Below are 17,461 nucleotides of genomic sequence, written 5' to 3'. Positions count from 1 at the left end.
AGAAAACCCTATATTTTCTACTAACCGTAGCCTTCTACCAAGCCATCAAGTGTTTGTAAGAGTGTCTTTAGTAAGAGTATGTAATTTCCCAAATCTAACTATCATTAACCAAAAATATAGTTTTTACATTACTGTTTATTGTGTGAAGATCACAAAGTGAATGCAATGGGGAAATATAATAGTACTGTAGTGTTGTATTAAGTAACTACTTCTGGACTAAACTACCTTAAACCAATTGTTATTTAAAGTACCATGTGATATGCCTGTACCATAATACCGACTAAAAACACGACGATGAAAGACGTCGGAAGGAATGAAGTTTGGCACCTGTAGACTTGCAAGTCCCACTGTAGCTAGCAGCAAGGTGTAGGATAGTCAATCCAGTATAGATCTATACACAAACTCAACGCTCTCCACTTAAGGAGATTCTGGATACAAAACGAGCCATGACAGGTGATGCCATGCCCCGTTACGTGGCTCACATAACTGTAGTAGTGTTCTTGTATATGTATTGTGTGTACTAGCTGTATTGTGTGTTCTCTCTCTGTCTAGTATGTATGTATGTTCTCTCTGTTTTTCATAATAGTATGTTCCCTTGTGTAACGTATAGTATGTACTAGCTGTAATGTATAGTATGTACTAGCTGTATTGTAATGTATAGTATGTAGTAGCTGTATTGTAATGTATAGTATGTACTAGCTGTATTGTATGTTCTCTCTCTGTCTAGTATGTATGCATGAACTGACTCCTTGTATGTTTCATTGTTCTAGTAATAGTATTAGTAACTTCCTAAACTATGCCTATTATAGTTTACTAGTAATGTTGTTTGTATGGATGAACATGTTTGTATACCTTTGCTACCCAAAGGTATTGAATAGAAAGAAGGAACTTTTATATCTATATACATATACATAATATATAACTAGGATTCAAACGACCTTCGGACAAACGACTGATACCCTAAGCCCACAACCAAACAAGGAACAGGAGGTAAGGTGAGCTACCAGTCCTAAGTCCTTTCAATCCTACTTATATAACTATATCCATATAGATACACATTTAACAAAATATAAGTTTAAAAGAGTTTAATAAAAGTATTTGATATGTAAAACAGTTTGAAGTAGAACAGTTTGAAGTAAAACAGTTTGAAGTAGAACAGTTTGAAGTAAAACAGTTTAAAGTAGTTTGTTTGATAACACAGTTTGAAAAGTAAGAAATCCACTTGTTTGGTAGTTATTAATCACATGTGATTGATATAATAACTATAATAGTTCAACTTGTATCCCCCCATAAAAGCATTTAAAATCATTTAAAAGGTTGATTAAGGGGTATGAACTCACCTGTAGTGAGTGGTTTGGATGAACGGATGATATAGGATGCTAAGTGTCAAGTGAAGACTTGAGCACACACAAGGATCCTAGTTAACATATAACAACACATATATGTATGCAATTAGTCTTTAAACAACTAATTAACCAAGTTAAGACACCCTAGAACATGGAAAACACTTTGATTCAAGTGCTATAAGTACCAAGGATTGCATCTAAGGGTTGTAGGGCTTTGCTTATGAGTTTATGGTCCAAGGGTAAACTCTTCATGAGTTTACGGTTTTGGGTTTACGGTCCCAATGGGTTTATGGCCGTAAACCCATGGTAACTTCTACCATTTGGTGTTTTGTGGTCTTATAAGTCATAGAGAAGTATCCTAACTTCAAGTCTAAGCCTTAGGAAGTGATCGTGGCACCATAGCACTAACTTATAGAGTTTACGGCCCATGGACCATTTCTCATGATTTTACGGCCGTAAACTCTATGGGTTCTTGGTCTTTTTGATGATCAAGGTCCTAAACACTTCAAGGAAGTGATCTAGACTAGTATCTAAGGCTTGGTAAGGGACTAGGGCTCACAATGGCCCTTTCATTAGGGTTTACGGTTCAAGAACATGTCTTGACCGTAAACACCTTTGATCTTGTGTTTCCTTATGTTTTCTGGTTGATTAAGATGTGAAACAAGCCTTATAACACACTAGGGTAAGATTACTTACAATATAGAAGCTTGTAAGGGTGTTTAAAGTCCAAGAACACTAGTGTTTGTTCTTGGTGAAATGAAGAACACTTGAAGATCTACACAAATGGAATGATTTCATGGATGAAATCATGTAAGATCACTAGATGATGAAGGATATCAACTAATTAAGGCAAGAAACACTTACAAAGTTGAAGATCAAGAAGGAAAATCGGATGATACTTGAGAGGATTTCGAGTTCTAGTCTTGAAAATGTGAAAAAGTGATAAAAATGACTAAGTGTCATATTTATACTCCTTAGAGTTTACGGTCGTAAACACCATGTTTGGGCCGTAAACTCCAAACTCTTGGAGTTTTGAGACTTTATTGATGCACAGTAAACCCTAGGGTATCCTCTCTCCAGTTATCCCTTGAAGTACTAAGCTTTATAACACTCAAACTGACTCCAAAAAGCTTAAAAGTTAGCAGAAACAGTTCTGACTTCTATTGAAGTGAGTGATTGTACAAGATTGAAATTTCGGGTTGTCACATGTACTTGATCCCTTAGTCCTTCACTTGAGTCACATATACATGTGAACAAGGACTTAGTCTTAATTTCCTAAAGATGACAATTCTCATTCATGACACAATACAACTTACATGATTCCAAGTTTCTATCCAACTGAAACTTGGGTGATGAGAATCTTTCCTTATTTGGTAAATTATGATACTACCACAAATGAAAGAATCAAATCCATTTTCCAATATTGCTATCAATGGAAACATGTAAACAACAATTTTTCACAAATGCCATTGTAAGGATACTTAAAATAAATAAATCAAAACAGTTTTTTTTATTTTAAAACTTGCGGAAAAATCTTATCCTTACAATGCAAATACATATGAAAACTATGTTGATATCTATTCCTAAGCAAGCTATCGTAACTCTTAAGCAGTTGCTCAAAATTCTGATCACCGAACCAACTTCGCGATCAGAGTCAGCATACTCTTTCTTTAAGCTTCCTTTGATTCTCTAAAACATCAAAATGTAATTAGATTACATTATGTATTAGGAATCTCCAAAAGATACTTAATAGAGTTAGATAATGGACATTACCTGAAGTAGAGTCAAACTTTAGACTTTACCATATCTTTCAGGTAAATCTGGCAGCTTCGCAACCAATGCCCCCTTCTTTTGGCCAAAGAAACATATGGACTCTTTGGAAATGGTACATGAGACTATCTCAGACTTATCCTTTCTCTTTACCATTAGGTCAAGTGACTTGACCATGGCCGATCCCTTTCCATTGGGAAGAGAAAGTTTTTTTTCTGGACTTCTAATGTTACCATTGTCAATGTCCATGGAAGTTTGGGAAGTTGATCTTCCAATCAAATTTTACTTTACTAATGCTCCAAATCATTGCTGATTTAGCAGCATCAAGCAAATAGGTAAGATCACTAAGGGTCATGTCATGGCCTGTCATCAGGGAGTGACTGAAGAACCAAGTCAACAGCCAGCTACCTCGAGACTTTGACACCCGACTCTCCCGGGTTGCCAATAGGGATTGAGTGACCTTGAACTTTTCAAGTATTTGAACTTGTGGGATAGGGAGAATAATTGGAGGAGGTGGAGGAAGTGAAGCATGATTTCCAGTCCCATTAATGCTCAACAAAGGGATTAATCTTCCACCTTGATTGCCATGTGGAATATCATCTTCATCAGGAAATCTTTTTCCTAAAGATTTGGGAAGACCATAGTTGTCTTAACTAGACATCTATAATGGGAGAAATTCAAGTTTAGTTGATTTAAAGTCCTTAATATAACACCTAATATGAAATATTAAGGCTAGGACCCAACAACCTATTTATAACTGGAAGAGGGATGCCGTAATCCAAGTTATAAAATAGTTGAAGGTAGGTAAATGACGATTTACCAATTTCCACCATGAAAAACGAAATATAATTAAGTTTTAATTGGATTTGAAACTCCTAGATCTGCTGAGATACATTGAACTTTCAATGGCATGTTTGAATCTCGATTGTGCCCTCTCAAGTTTGTGACTGGGATGCCGAGGATCACAAACAAGGTGTGAATAACCATGCAAATTAACTTGGTACCCTTAACTTTATCACCTAATTGACGTGCCGGTTAACCACACACGCTCCACCAATCTATGATAAACTTAAGTTACCCTTTGCCACACATTGTCAGTCCATGTTAGTGTGCCGGTTAACCACACACGCTCTACTAACGACTTAATAAAGGTGCAAAGTGTAATTTCATGGGTTAGCACCATTTCACATTTTCCTAAGTAACTAAGATTGGGAATTTATAAGTGTTTAGTTACTTAGTATTTATCATTATACTTTTAATGAAGGGAGAATTATAGTCCTTGTCCTACTCGTTCGGCTAACGACCCTCCACCGGTCAAGGAAGCGGTGGGTGAGAGTGGACACCCATTAAACTGTCATTTTATAGGCAGTAACCTTATACCCCCCTTATAGACCAGCTTCGTGAATGAGGCCTACTAATGGTAAGACGACTTGCTCTTATACATATAATATATTAAACTTTTAATCTATTAATTAAACTATACTCTTAATTTAATTAAACTTAAACCATGTCTTTATGGAATTATTAACTCTTTTAATTAAACACTTTAATTAATTTAATGAAGTCCATAAAGTTTGAATTTTAACTTTTAAAAGTTCTAAGGGTTGGAATTAAAGTATACATGGGGAGTTAACTTTACAAATTCCAAAACTTGAGGACAAGTTTTGAAACTTTTCAAAACTCTTGGATTTTCAAAACTTATGAGTTTAATTATGGTTTAATGAAAAACCTTTCAAGTTCCATAACTTGATGACAAGTTATGGAAAACATAAAATCATTTAATGATGGCATTAAAAATAGAGACTCTTCCATTTTAATAACCTATGAGACTTAATGACACTTTAAAAAGAAAAACTCTTCATTTTCCATAACTTGAGGACAAATTATGGAGTTCATAAAAGCCATTAAGATCAAATATTCCAATTAACACAATAATCAAATAATTTTTCTATGATCTAGATTAAACTCATAAGTAAAGATAATTCACATCAACAATTTTCAAGAAATTAGCTAATCATATAAACTAATACAAAACTTGAAACTTTGACAATTATCCTTTGAAGACTCTTGGAATTCATAACCTAAAGAGTTAATGAATGAGACATTTCACATCCATAACTTATGGAAGTTTCAAAACTCTTAAGATCACAACTTAAAAAAAAACTTTTGAACTCCAAATTTTTATGACAAAATTTGTAATTCCTTAAAAACATTTAGATCAAACTTTTAAAACTAATAAAATAATCATATCATTTTATTTTTTACTAAATTTGACCTAATTCAACTCATATAGCAAATGATTCAAATTTTACAAATAATTGGTTTTTCACAAAAACAAGTAATTATCTTAAAATTTGACAAACTTCATGTTTTTTTTTCTTTTTTTTTTCAACTTTGAAAATCAAACATTTGCATGAATATAACAGAAAACAACCTGGCTCTGATACCACTGTTGGGTTTTTGGTATAATACAACATCCTATGGTGCACATACAACCCTAAATACCTTGGATCTATGTTTTCTCTATTATACATGCAAATATGAAGTTTCCAAGGTATTAGCCTATACTAGCATACAAATATCATATACTACACAAGAATCTAGTTAGGATAACGTACCTTATGGTGGAGCTTGAAGTCTTGATGTATCTAGCCTTAAGAGCTTAGCCCCAATAGTGTGGAAGCCTCAAGTGGAATCACAACACACCATGGACAAAGGATGAACTTGAGAGAGAATCTCCATGCACCCAAAAACACCCATGAACTCCAAGAACTTCATGTGTAACCACAAGTGGCGTTTTTAGGTCATGATGCATGTATTTATATGTGTGGTATTTCAAGAGTCATGGGTATAACCCAAATCCATATCCATGGGTTTTATGATCCATGGTTCATGTGGCCCAACTCTTTATGTATCCATACATAAACTTGGTCCAACATGGATCATAAGCCCAACACATATAAATATAACTTATTAACATAATTAGTCCCCATAGATTTAATTAGTCTCTTTTGATCACTAAATTAATTCCAAATTAATTCTTGATCAATACTAATTAAAACATATGATTTCATATTAATATATTATAACTTATAATATATTAATAAACGATAAATAACCTTCTCTCAAAAGTCCATCCTAACAAATTGTCCTGATGATATGCAACCCAAATGGATCATGCTACTCTCGGGTCAAGTACATACCAATAATAGTTATGGACTTAGACATCTAATCCAACAGTTATTCCCTTCCTCAGACTATCTGCCATTCAGTTCTAATTGTTCAATAGGTATCAAAGGTTCATCACTATTATTCAGCAACAGTTGTCTCATCTCTTCCCTTTGTTCGATCATCATAGCCTGAATCATGGCTTGTACTCCAACCATTATGACTGGCTCAGGTGTAGCTTCTACTATCGGCACTTGCTAAATCTCTTGGGGACGAGGCTGTTGAGTCCTATTTTCATTCACGTTTCCATCTCCGCTACAGGTTCTTGCCATTTCGATCTATACACCAAATTAGGTGAATTTAGATCTTTATTTACGATAGTCGTTTAAATCCTCCTTATCATTCCGAAACATTACATGCTAGTTCTAATATCGTAATCGAACGCTTAGAATCCTAAACACATAAGGTTTACAGATCCGGTCGGCAACAGACTGTAGATCCGAACAAATAATAGCATATACGACAAATATAAAGCATTTAGCACATAAAAGCCTTTTAGGCATCTTTCCTAAAAGAAACTAGTGCTCGTGTCTAAAATATGGTAGACACTCATCTCACGATCATCGCTTAGCATTCTAAGTTTAAGTCTAGAAATCCTACAAATTCCTAGTTCACTTAAACTAATGCTCTGATACGAATTGTAACATCCCCATTTTCACGTCCAGAAAAGACCGAGTTTGTTTATGTTTTATAATAAAATCAAAGTAACCTTTTAAAGAAAGTGTTGCGGAATTCGTTCCCAAAAATATAGATAAGAATTTATCAAAGCATTTCCGAAAAAATTTATTTTCATTACATTACAAAACTCGGGATGTCATCGTCAATATCGATCAAAAGCATAAACCAAAAACAACATAGGCCTTACAACATTTCTATTCATTTCTACTGGCCTATAATACATAATCTCTCATCAAATCATCCAATTATGATCTTGTGCCACTACCTGTGAAACAAAAAAACTGAGTGGGTCAGGATGGGGAGCATGGTGAGCATATAGGGTTTTCAACCCACAATAAATAAGTTTATTATTTTCAATAATCATTCAACCCGATTACCCGTTCCCGTTATCCTCACTTTACGTCCCTAAAGCATCTATTATAAGGGACCTATCCTAAGGAATTTCATTGGGATGGACACTACTGCTAAGGGGATTCCTCAGCCATATAGGTTTGTAAGGCAACCATGAGGGGGATGGATTACACCGGTGAACACATTGTTCACAAACACCTATAGGTTGCGAGCCTGCTAGCGTTCCAGTGGACTTCCTAGAAAAGTCTGTGGTCATCATCCATACTCCGCTAGATGATTAGATCATCGTCAGCACTGAGGCCTCTCATCATTTTATTTCATCACACACCAACTATTTCATCTACCCATGTTTTACCCAACATATTTGTAGATATAAAATACATATACAGTTCAGATCTGAAAAACGAAGTGTAAATCTTTCATACAACATAGATCTCAAAGTATAAAATATATATATACAATTTTGATCTGAAAAGTTTAGATCTGAAGTGAGAAAGTTTAGATCTGAAGGAAAAAGTTCAAATCTGAAAGAAAAAGTTTAGATCTCAAAGAAAAGTTCAGATCTGAAAAGAAAGAGGTTTAGATTTTCCATCCAACACAGATCTCAGGTAAACAAATAATATATACACATAGCACGTAATTTATATAAAACACTTCATATCTATGTGTAAGATGAAAGTAACTATAGACTCACTTGATAAGGTGGTGATTCGGACAGCGCTTCGCTTCTTAAAATAATCTCCTTTGAAGAAACCGAGAGGTTTGCTTGAAAATCGGGCTCTGCGGGGCAAAGTTTCTAAACCGAAAAACTCTTTTTCTCAGAGCCTCCAGGCTCTCCGGGGCTTTCTTCTAGTGCTAGGGAGGTTCCCTAGGCTTTGGGGGTGTTTGGGTGAGTTAGAGAGAGAGAGAGAGAGAGTAGAGAGAGAAAGAAGTGTTGAATAAGTGAAAAATATGGCTGGCCCTCGCACCCTTTTATAGGCCGAGAGTTGCTGACTACGCGAGGCGTTCCTGTGAGGGTACGCGGGGCTTACCTCGGTGCGCAGGGCGTTCCCCTCTACACAGTACGTTCATCCGAAACGTGTCAAGATTCACATGGTGTAATGCGGCTACTTCTGGACCAAGCAAGGCGAGACTGTGCATCGTTCACTCCTCGTACGCAGGGCGTACTTTGGACGCGAGGCGTTCCTTGGACTACGCGGGGCGTAGCCTCACACCCAACTCGTAATTCACACCCTCGACTTCTAAAATTCGTAAATTTTGAATACGAGCTCCGTTTTCGACGTTCTTTATATCCACGCGTAGGCGGGTCCGTACTCTACAACTTTCGTTTAGACTCTGTCGGCTAATTTTGACTCTATTTTTAAAGTTATATTTTTAATAGGTCGGGACAGGAAAAGCCCGTTAAAAATTCATAGCTTCTTCATCCAACATCCGTTTTCGTCTGTCTTTTTACCGTTGAGCTACTATTAACGAGATCTTCGATTCTCGTTTAGGTTGTGTTTGCCAAAAATGGTTCGATCTATTATTCGAACTCCGGACTGTGTACTGTTAATCCAAAACTTGGAAAAATCATAACTTCCTCATACGAAATCAGATTTGGGCGTTCTTTTTATGCACGCTCTCGATTTAACGTATGCTACGACTTTCGTTTTGATCGCTAAGGCTAAAAAGCATTGTATCGTAAATTCACGTTTTACGTCACGTAGTGTTGTGCCGGTTTTGTCGCGAAACTTCGACAGGCCATAACTTCTTCGTTATAACTCGGATTTCGGCGTTCTTTATATGTCCGGAATCCTTGTCACGACCACTACAACTTTCTTCATAGATATCGGGCTTATCTAACGTTTTATTTTTGACGCTTATTTTTATTATATCTTTACAAACAAGTATATAATCACATAAAATCACATAATTCACATAATATTAAAGTAATTCATCTTTCTTACTTTAAAACAGGTTACAATGCTTGACCTTGACTATTACACCATCGAATTAATGCTTAGCCTCGAAACACGGGCGTTACAAATACTACATAAGACAATCCAAATTGAACCCAACCTTTATGCTAAGAACGCAACGCATGCATTTGTGTCTAATTTTTCCTAAGGACCCCCTAGTCCTAAATACTAACAATCTTCATAAACACTCGCCCACTTTTTCCGAACAACCCTCATTTTATGCATCCCTCTGAATCCATCCGCATACAACTTTCTTAACCTCAAGGTATTTTCGTTTAAACCCCCAAGAACACATATGAAAAAATAACCTAGAAAAGAAAATTACAAATAAAATAAAATAAAAACTTTTTTTGAATCTTTAATACTTTGTAGCTCTTCTTCATGTCTTCATAACTTGTAGATTCTTTTTCAGAAATTACAACACTCTTTTTTTTTTCACGCACTTTTTTCACTTAAATCTAAAAACCTAGAAAAACATATGCTTACGCAAGGGGTTTTAACTTCAACATTTATTGATTAAAGGCATTAGTCTCATGTGCAATGACTACTTAAGCTTTCTTGGATACATTACAAGTAGACGATGCTAAACGTGTTGCGTCCCTCAAACTAAGCAAGGTTGTGTTTTTGTTCCATGATTTCACAAGAATAAAGGAGGCCACAAATGCACTATAACATATATTGGCTCAACTAAACATTTAGGTCCTCAAAGAATCATCAAACACAATACTAGCATGGAATCCTAATTGCCTTACCATAATTTTCTGAATCAACCTAGCAATTTTTATGTTCAAATCTTTCAAAATTATACCTGGATTCTAACTTAACTAATGTAACCAACCGCCTACCCCACACTTATTTTGTGCAATATCCCCATTTCATGCTATGCATAATTAAATAACAAGTAAAAAGAGGAGAAAAGGAACGGACTCCCCTGGGATAGAAGTGGCGAGGTTGATTTTCTTCTTTATGCTCCTTCTTCAGCTGACTTTGGCATTGGAACAAATCATCCATGCCTTGGGTGTCATACGTCTCGTGTGGTTGACATCTCCTAATGTACTGGAAAAAAAAATTCTTGGAAGCCCTAGAAATGGACTTCAGAAATGTAAATAACACCCGCCTTGAATAGGATCAAATCGATGACTTGAAAAAGTTGAACGAAAAACGAACACGCCAAGTTGGTAAGGGGAAACACGTTGTGTTGAACTGATGCTCAGACAAAAGTCGCATTTTTTTACTGGAACATGCCGTGTTGGTTTATGACCAGGGCATGGTTGTAGGTAATTTCGTGATTTCGCTCTTTTCTCCTTCAATGCTGATTCCTTAGCTAAAAAGGGTATTAATTCAATACACCTTTCTAGGTCTTCTGTAACATGGTCCCCTTTTTGCATATAAATATCATACTCAAAGTTTTCATTCAAAATCTTCTAGTTTCTCGTCAAGACTCAACCCCTCACTGAGTTCCTCTCACGCTTTAAGTAATCGCTCTATTTTCACCCTAATTTTTTTTTGCAGAAATCAAAGACAAAAACTACGTAATAAAAAGGAAAAAAACATTAAATTAAAATCCCACATTACCCGTAATTACTAGAAGTTTTAAAAACAAACAAACCAACCAAACAAAATAAAACAAACAAATAAAAATTGTCTTCAAGCACAAATAAAGAAAAAGGATAATTACTCTTCATCTTCTCTCTGGGCTCCACTCCCGCCGGCTCCACCTTGCCGCTTCCGCCACAGCTCTTCCCAACTCGGTACGTACGGATATGTAGCCGGATGAACATCAGATCGATGGATGCTCATTTGTTTCATCATAAAGTCCAAAGTCATGTTCGTATGATTGACTCCTTGTGCCAAATTGTCTTGGAAGTGCCTCAAAGCCAGATTGTATGGGTCGATTGGCATTTCATCCTCCACGGGAATGACCAACGGCTCCTCATGAACGGCTTCGGGCCGTGGCCTCACTCTCCTCCCTACTTGCTTCGGTACCACCACCCCATCATCGTTGGGGATAGAAAAATTACCCCCTCCATTATCCTCCACAATCCTTTCCAGTTTGTAGAGAAGATGACTAAAAGGATGCGTGTGCATCATTGTCAAGAAACTCCCTGCCCCTCTCTCAAACAATCCATAAGACCTATCCAATCTCGTTACCAACATGCCACCACAAATGGACGACCCATTTCTATTCATTGCACACCTTTCCGCCAAGAATTTTCCTAAATAATGTGGAATGTTGCAGAAAACACCCGGTGTGACAATACTCCATAGGAAAAATAAATCAAGGTTAGGAACCTTATCATCATCATCATCTTTCCTCATGTTGATAATGCTTGAAATGAATCGGTGAATGAGTCGGTGGATTGATGACTAGACGTCACCCTCTTGGGTCACCGATGGTATGTGGATGCCATTTGCAATGGTGGTCCACCAATTTGAACCATTAACACCCTCCGGGAATTCCGTGTGATAATTGTCCAAAAATACACCAAAGGCTTCTGTCATGACTTCCGATCGGTTGTAGATATTCAACCTCCATGCCAATTCAGCTACACTGCACTCCCTTCGTTCACCACCCAAACAGAAATTTAAGTTTTCAGTTTCAAAAGCATCATCTCTCTCTCTAAACCGAACAGTAGCATAGAATTCCAAGCAAAGATCCTTTTAAACCGGTTCTTGTAATTGGAACAACCTTCTCCAACCGGTGCACATAATCCTTACCCCCTCATTCGTGAAAATCTTGGTTAGATATGGGTTCATCGCCTCAACTAATCCAACTTGCTCAAGCCATTCCCAGTTCACCTCATTAGCAATGTAAAATTTTCTTTTCTTCAGTTTTTCCTACTTACTACTCCATTCCGGTAGAACCCTTTGAGAAAAAACCTCTAGAAAATTATACCAAGGAAATTCCCCTTATTCTCTTGGAGCTTGCTGGCCTCTTTGTCATCTCCTGATTTTTTTTGCACAAATAAACAACACAAGAGAAACCAAAAGACAAAATAAGTTAAAAATAAATTTTTTAGTTGAAACTGGCTGTCTGAACATTAAACACGTCGTGTTGTATGAACAACACGCCGTGTTTGATGAACACCGACGAACACGTTATGATTTGAACCCATACGACCTAATTAACAGAAAACAAGTTTAGGGGTTTGTTTAGAATACTATAATATGCATTTAGACACAATAAAATCCGGTTGAAACACCCTAATTTAAACAAAACCAGAACCCTAGAAGTTTATGCAAAGTTCCTAAAATTTATTCTAAACTGCAATTTTGACACAAAAACCTTGAATATCATTACTTAAACAAGTTTGGGTGAGAAAAATCTTACATTTTCGTGTAGAAATCGAAGCAAAAACCGAAGGAGTAGAGATTGAGGATGCTTGAGGGAACTCGGCATGTTTGAGGGGCTAGTGGGTGAAAAGTGAAAATGATTTTGCATTTTAGGGTTAAAGAAATCCTTTTGACTGAGTTAAAAAAATGATATATTGTCGGTAATTGAAAAGGAAACACGGCGTGTTGGGGATACCAACACGCCGTGTTGAAACGGGATTCTGAAAAAAAATCGTGAAAATTTAACCAAACACGGCGTGGGAACAACTCATCCACGCCATGTTTGGTGTTTAGAACCAAAAAAATTTATGTTTTCTCATTAAAAGTTTTACCACACCCCACACTTAAGCCTTGCTTTTCCTCAAGAAACATTTGAATTATTTAGAAGAAAAATATTAAAATCCTTAATAAAACACTATGAAATAAAGGAAAGAAAACGAAAAACTAAAAGAAAGAGAAAGGGAAAAAAAATCAAACTCAAACGACGGGTTGCCTCCCGCAAGCACTTCTTTTTGAGGAGTCTTGAGCTGGAATCCTTTCCGCTCTACGTTGTGGCAGTCTCCTCCAAATCCAAGCCTTCTTTAATTCACTCTTCGTTTGGCATCTCTTCTTCATAATGCTTGACTCGGTGCCCATTGACCTTAAAGGTTAACCTATCTTTGTTCCATAGCTCAATTACCCCATATGGATACACGTGCTTGATTTTGAATGGTCCAGACCATCGTGTGCGCAACTTTCGGGGAAAACGTTTCAACCTTGAGTTGTAAAGGAGAACTTTTTGGTCGGCTTCAAATTCCTTATTCCCTTTCAGCCTTGCATCGTGCCATTTTTTTGTCTTGTATTTATAGATCAACTAGTTGGTGTATGAGTCGTTTTGTCAACTCTTCCAAGGCATTCATTTGAAAAATCCGATTGGCGTGCAATTCAATTGGTTCGAAGTTACAAGTCTTTAATGCCCAATATGCTTTGTGCTCGAGTCCACCGGTAGATGACAGTTCTTCCCATAAACTAATCTATAAGGCGTATTCCCAATGGATGTCTTGAATGCGGTACAGAATGACCAAAGCGCATCATCGTGTTTGTCCGCCCAATCTTTCCTATTGCTACCCACCGACCTTTCCAATATTCTCTTCAAAGCCCTATTCGTGATCTCGGTTTGCCCAATCGTTTGAGATGATATGGTGTTGCAAGCCTATGGTGTACACCATATTTTTGTAACACCTTTTCTATTTGATCATTAGCAAAATGGGTTCCCTTGTCACTTATAAGTGCTTTTGGTACTCCAAATCTAGAAAATAATCTTTTCAAAAACTTCGCAACTACTCGTGCATCATTGGTGGGTAATGCATGCGCTTCTTCCCACTTTGAAACATAATCAATGGCCACAAGGATGTATTTATTCCCTCTAGATTATGGGAATGGTCCCATAAAATCTATGCCCCATACATCAAACACCTCACATACTTGGATGTTCTTTTGTGGCATCTCATTTCTTACAGATATATTCCTTGAACTCTGGCATGAGTCACACTCTCTCACATAGATGGCAACATCCTTGAAGATTGTTGGCCAATAAAAACCTGCATCAAACACCTTTTTAGCCGTGTATTGAGCTCCATGATGTCCTCCTGCTGGCCCATTATGACAATGCTTCAAGATATCATGAATCTCCTTTCCAAACACGCATCTTCTAATGATCACATATGCATAACTTCTAAAAAGATAAGGCTCATCCCATACATAATATTTGATTTCTGAGAAGAGCTTTTTCTTTTGCTGGTGAGTTAGCCCTTTTGGAAGAAAGTTTCTTGCCAAGAAGTGTGCAATGTCGGCATACCAAGGTTCTTCCCCTACAGTCATCATCAAATACTCTTCAGGAAAGTTATCCCCAATGACCTTGTTGTCTATCTCGTCCATCTCTGGATTTTCCAATCTTGACAGATGGTTGGCTACTATGTTTTCCATCCCTTTCTTGCCCCTGATCTTGATGTCAACTTCTTGTAGTAAAAGCACCCATCAGACCAGTCTTGGTTTCGCATCCTGCTTGGCAAACAAATATTTAATAGCAGAATGTTCAGTAAAATCAGTTGTTTTGGACAAAATAAGGTAGGGACGAAACTTATCAAAGGCATAAAACACGGCCAATAGTTCTTTTTCAATAGTAGTGTAATTTTCTTAGGTCGGGTTTAAGCTCTTGCTTTCGTAGTAAATGGGTTGAAAGTGCTTATCAACCCTTTAACCAAGCACGGCTCCTAAAGTATAGTCATTGGCATCGCACATTATTTCAAATGGTAAGTTCCAATTCGGGGCGATAATGATCAGGGCATTAGTCAAATTTTCTTTTTAAATCTCAAAAGCTTCTAAGCTTTCTTTAGAAAAATTGAAGAGTAGTTGAGTCAAAGGTCTCGTTATTTTAGAAAAATATTTTATAAAATAGAGGTAAAAACCCGTGTGACCTAAAAAACTCCTAACACCCTTCACATTAGTTGGTGGGGGTAACTTAGCAATAGTATCGATCTTTTCTCGATCCACCTCAATCCCCGATTTGGACACTTTATGCCCTAAAATGATTCCTTCCTTCACCATGAAATGACATTTTTCCGAATTTAGAACTAAATTGGTCTTTTTACACCTAGAAAGCATCAAATCAAGATTAGAAAGACAATAATCAAAAGAAGATCCAAAGACAGAAAAGTCATCCATAAAAACTTCCATAAACTTTTCCACCATGTCGTGGAATATAGCTGTCATGCATCGTTGAAAAGTAGCCGGTGCATTGCAAAGCCCAAAAGGCATGTGTCGATATGCAAATGTTCCACTTGGACAAGTGAACATCGCCTTCTCTTGATCTCTTGGGTCGATGGGAATTTGGAAATAACCTGAAAAGCCATCTAGAAAATAATAATAGCAATGACAAGACAATCACGCAAGCATATGAATAATAAAAGGAAGAGGGAAGTGGTCTTTGCAAGTGGCATCGTTTAGCTTTCGGTAATCGATGCACACTCACCAACTGGTTACCATTCGTGTAGGTATGAGCGCATTCTTCTCGTTCTATATGACTGTCATCTCTCCTTTCTTTGGCACTACTTGAACTCGACTCACCCATTGGCTATTGGAAATGGAGTATATGATCCCGACATCTAAGAGCTTGACAACCTCCTCCTTGACCACCTCTTGCATGTTTGCGTTTAATCGTCTCTGATGTTGCACTACCGGTTTCGTGCCTTCTTCTAGGTGTTTGATAAGGTGTCAAAGTCCATAACTTATTTGGTATATACTTGACCCGACCCGACATGGTCAATTTGGGTTGCACTTCACCCGAACTATTTATATGGATAATATTATGAGAAGAGTATATTTGTGACTTATTAATTTATTATAAGTTATAATATATTAATATAAAATCGTATTATTTAATTAGTATTGATCTTAAATTAATTATGAATTAATTTAGTGATCAAAAGGTGACTAATTAAATAATGGGCTATTATATTTGTATAGTGTGGGCTAATACTCATTAGGAAATGGGCTAAGCTTGTATGGGAGTCCATGGATGATCCATGGAGCTTTTAACCCATGGATCCTTGGAAAAGGAAAAGACATGGGTTATCAGGGTTTGCATGGTTCATAACCCTAATCATCTACACTATATAAAGAGGCTTGTGGTGCTTGAAAAGTGACTATGTGTGTGTGCATAAGAGTGGTCGATTTCTAGAGTGTTTGTATACTCTCTCATAAGTTTTCCAAGTTTGTGGTGATTTGTGATTTCCATTTGAGGCATTCACATTATTGGTGCTAGGCTCTCAAACCCCTAAGGAATCAACTCACTACTAAAGGTATGAAATTATTCAAGTATCTTTTACGTTTAAAAGTACCTCATGCCATGCTAGATAGGTTATGGACCTTGGAAAATTATTTTGTATGTATTTTAGACAAACATAGATCCAAGGTTTCTAGGGTTGCATGAACACCTTAGGAGTGTTAGTTTGCTCAAAACCCAACAGTGGTATCATAGCCTAGGCTTGTTTGTTTGATACTTGATGCAAAATAGCTGAAAAAGTCGAAATATTTGCTGTCTGCACAGGGGACTCGACGAGCCCAAACGAATCTTCAACCAACTCGGCGAGTCAGTTCATGCACTCGACGAGTTGGCTATGCAGAGTGCAGATTTTCGAATTTTGCTGCTGGAAATGGACTAGAAACATTACCCTAAGTTGTTTTGATGTTTTAAAACCTGTTTTAGATGGTGTAATGTTTATGCTAATCCATTTACAATGGCTAATATCAAAATTACATGTTTATATGTGTTCATATATTCTTGAAATTTTGATATGATGTTCATGTCCTTATGAATTATTGTTAGATCATAGGAATTATTTGCTAAATTGTTTATTGATTAATTCTTGATCATTTATGTGTTTTAATGGAGTCCATAATTTGTCCTCAAGTTATGGATTTCCAAAGGTCACTTTCTTTTATGCATATTTAAAACACATAAGTTAAATGAAAAATGAAGAGTCTTCATTTTTATGAACCTTTAATTCATAAGTTATGAAATGAAAAGTTTTGAATAGTTTCAAAACTTGTCCTCAAGTTTTGGAATTTGTAAAGTTGCACACACTTTAATATACTTTAATTCCAACCCTTAGAGTTTTAAAAGTTAAAATTCAACCCTTATACTATTTATAACATTAATGGTTAATTATTATACATATGTATAAGATTAAGTAGTTTTACCTTTAGTAGGCCTCATTCACGTAGCCGGTCTATAAGTGGGGTATAAGGTTGTTGCCT

Source organism: Lactuca virosa, chromosome 9, assembly GCF_052849685.1.
Source record: "Lactuca virosa cultivar CGN04683 chromosome 9, Lactuca_virosa_CGN04683_v6, whole genome shotgun sequence".
NCBI lineage: Eukaryota > Viridiplantae > Streptophyta > Magnoliopsida > Asterales > Asteraceae > Lactuca > Lactuca virosa.
The sequence above is the reverse complement of the archived record's forward strand: the minus strand, read 5'-3'. Positions refer to the sequence as shown.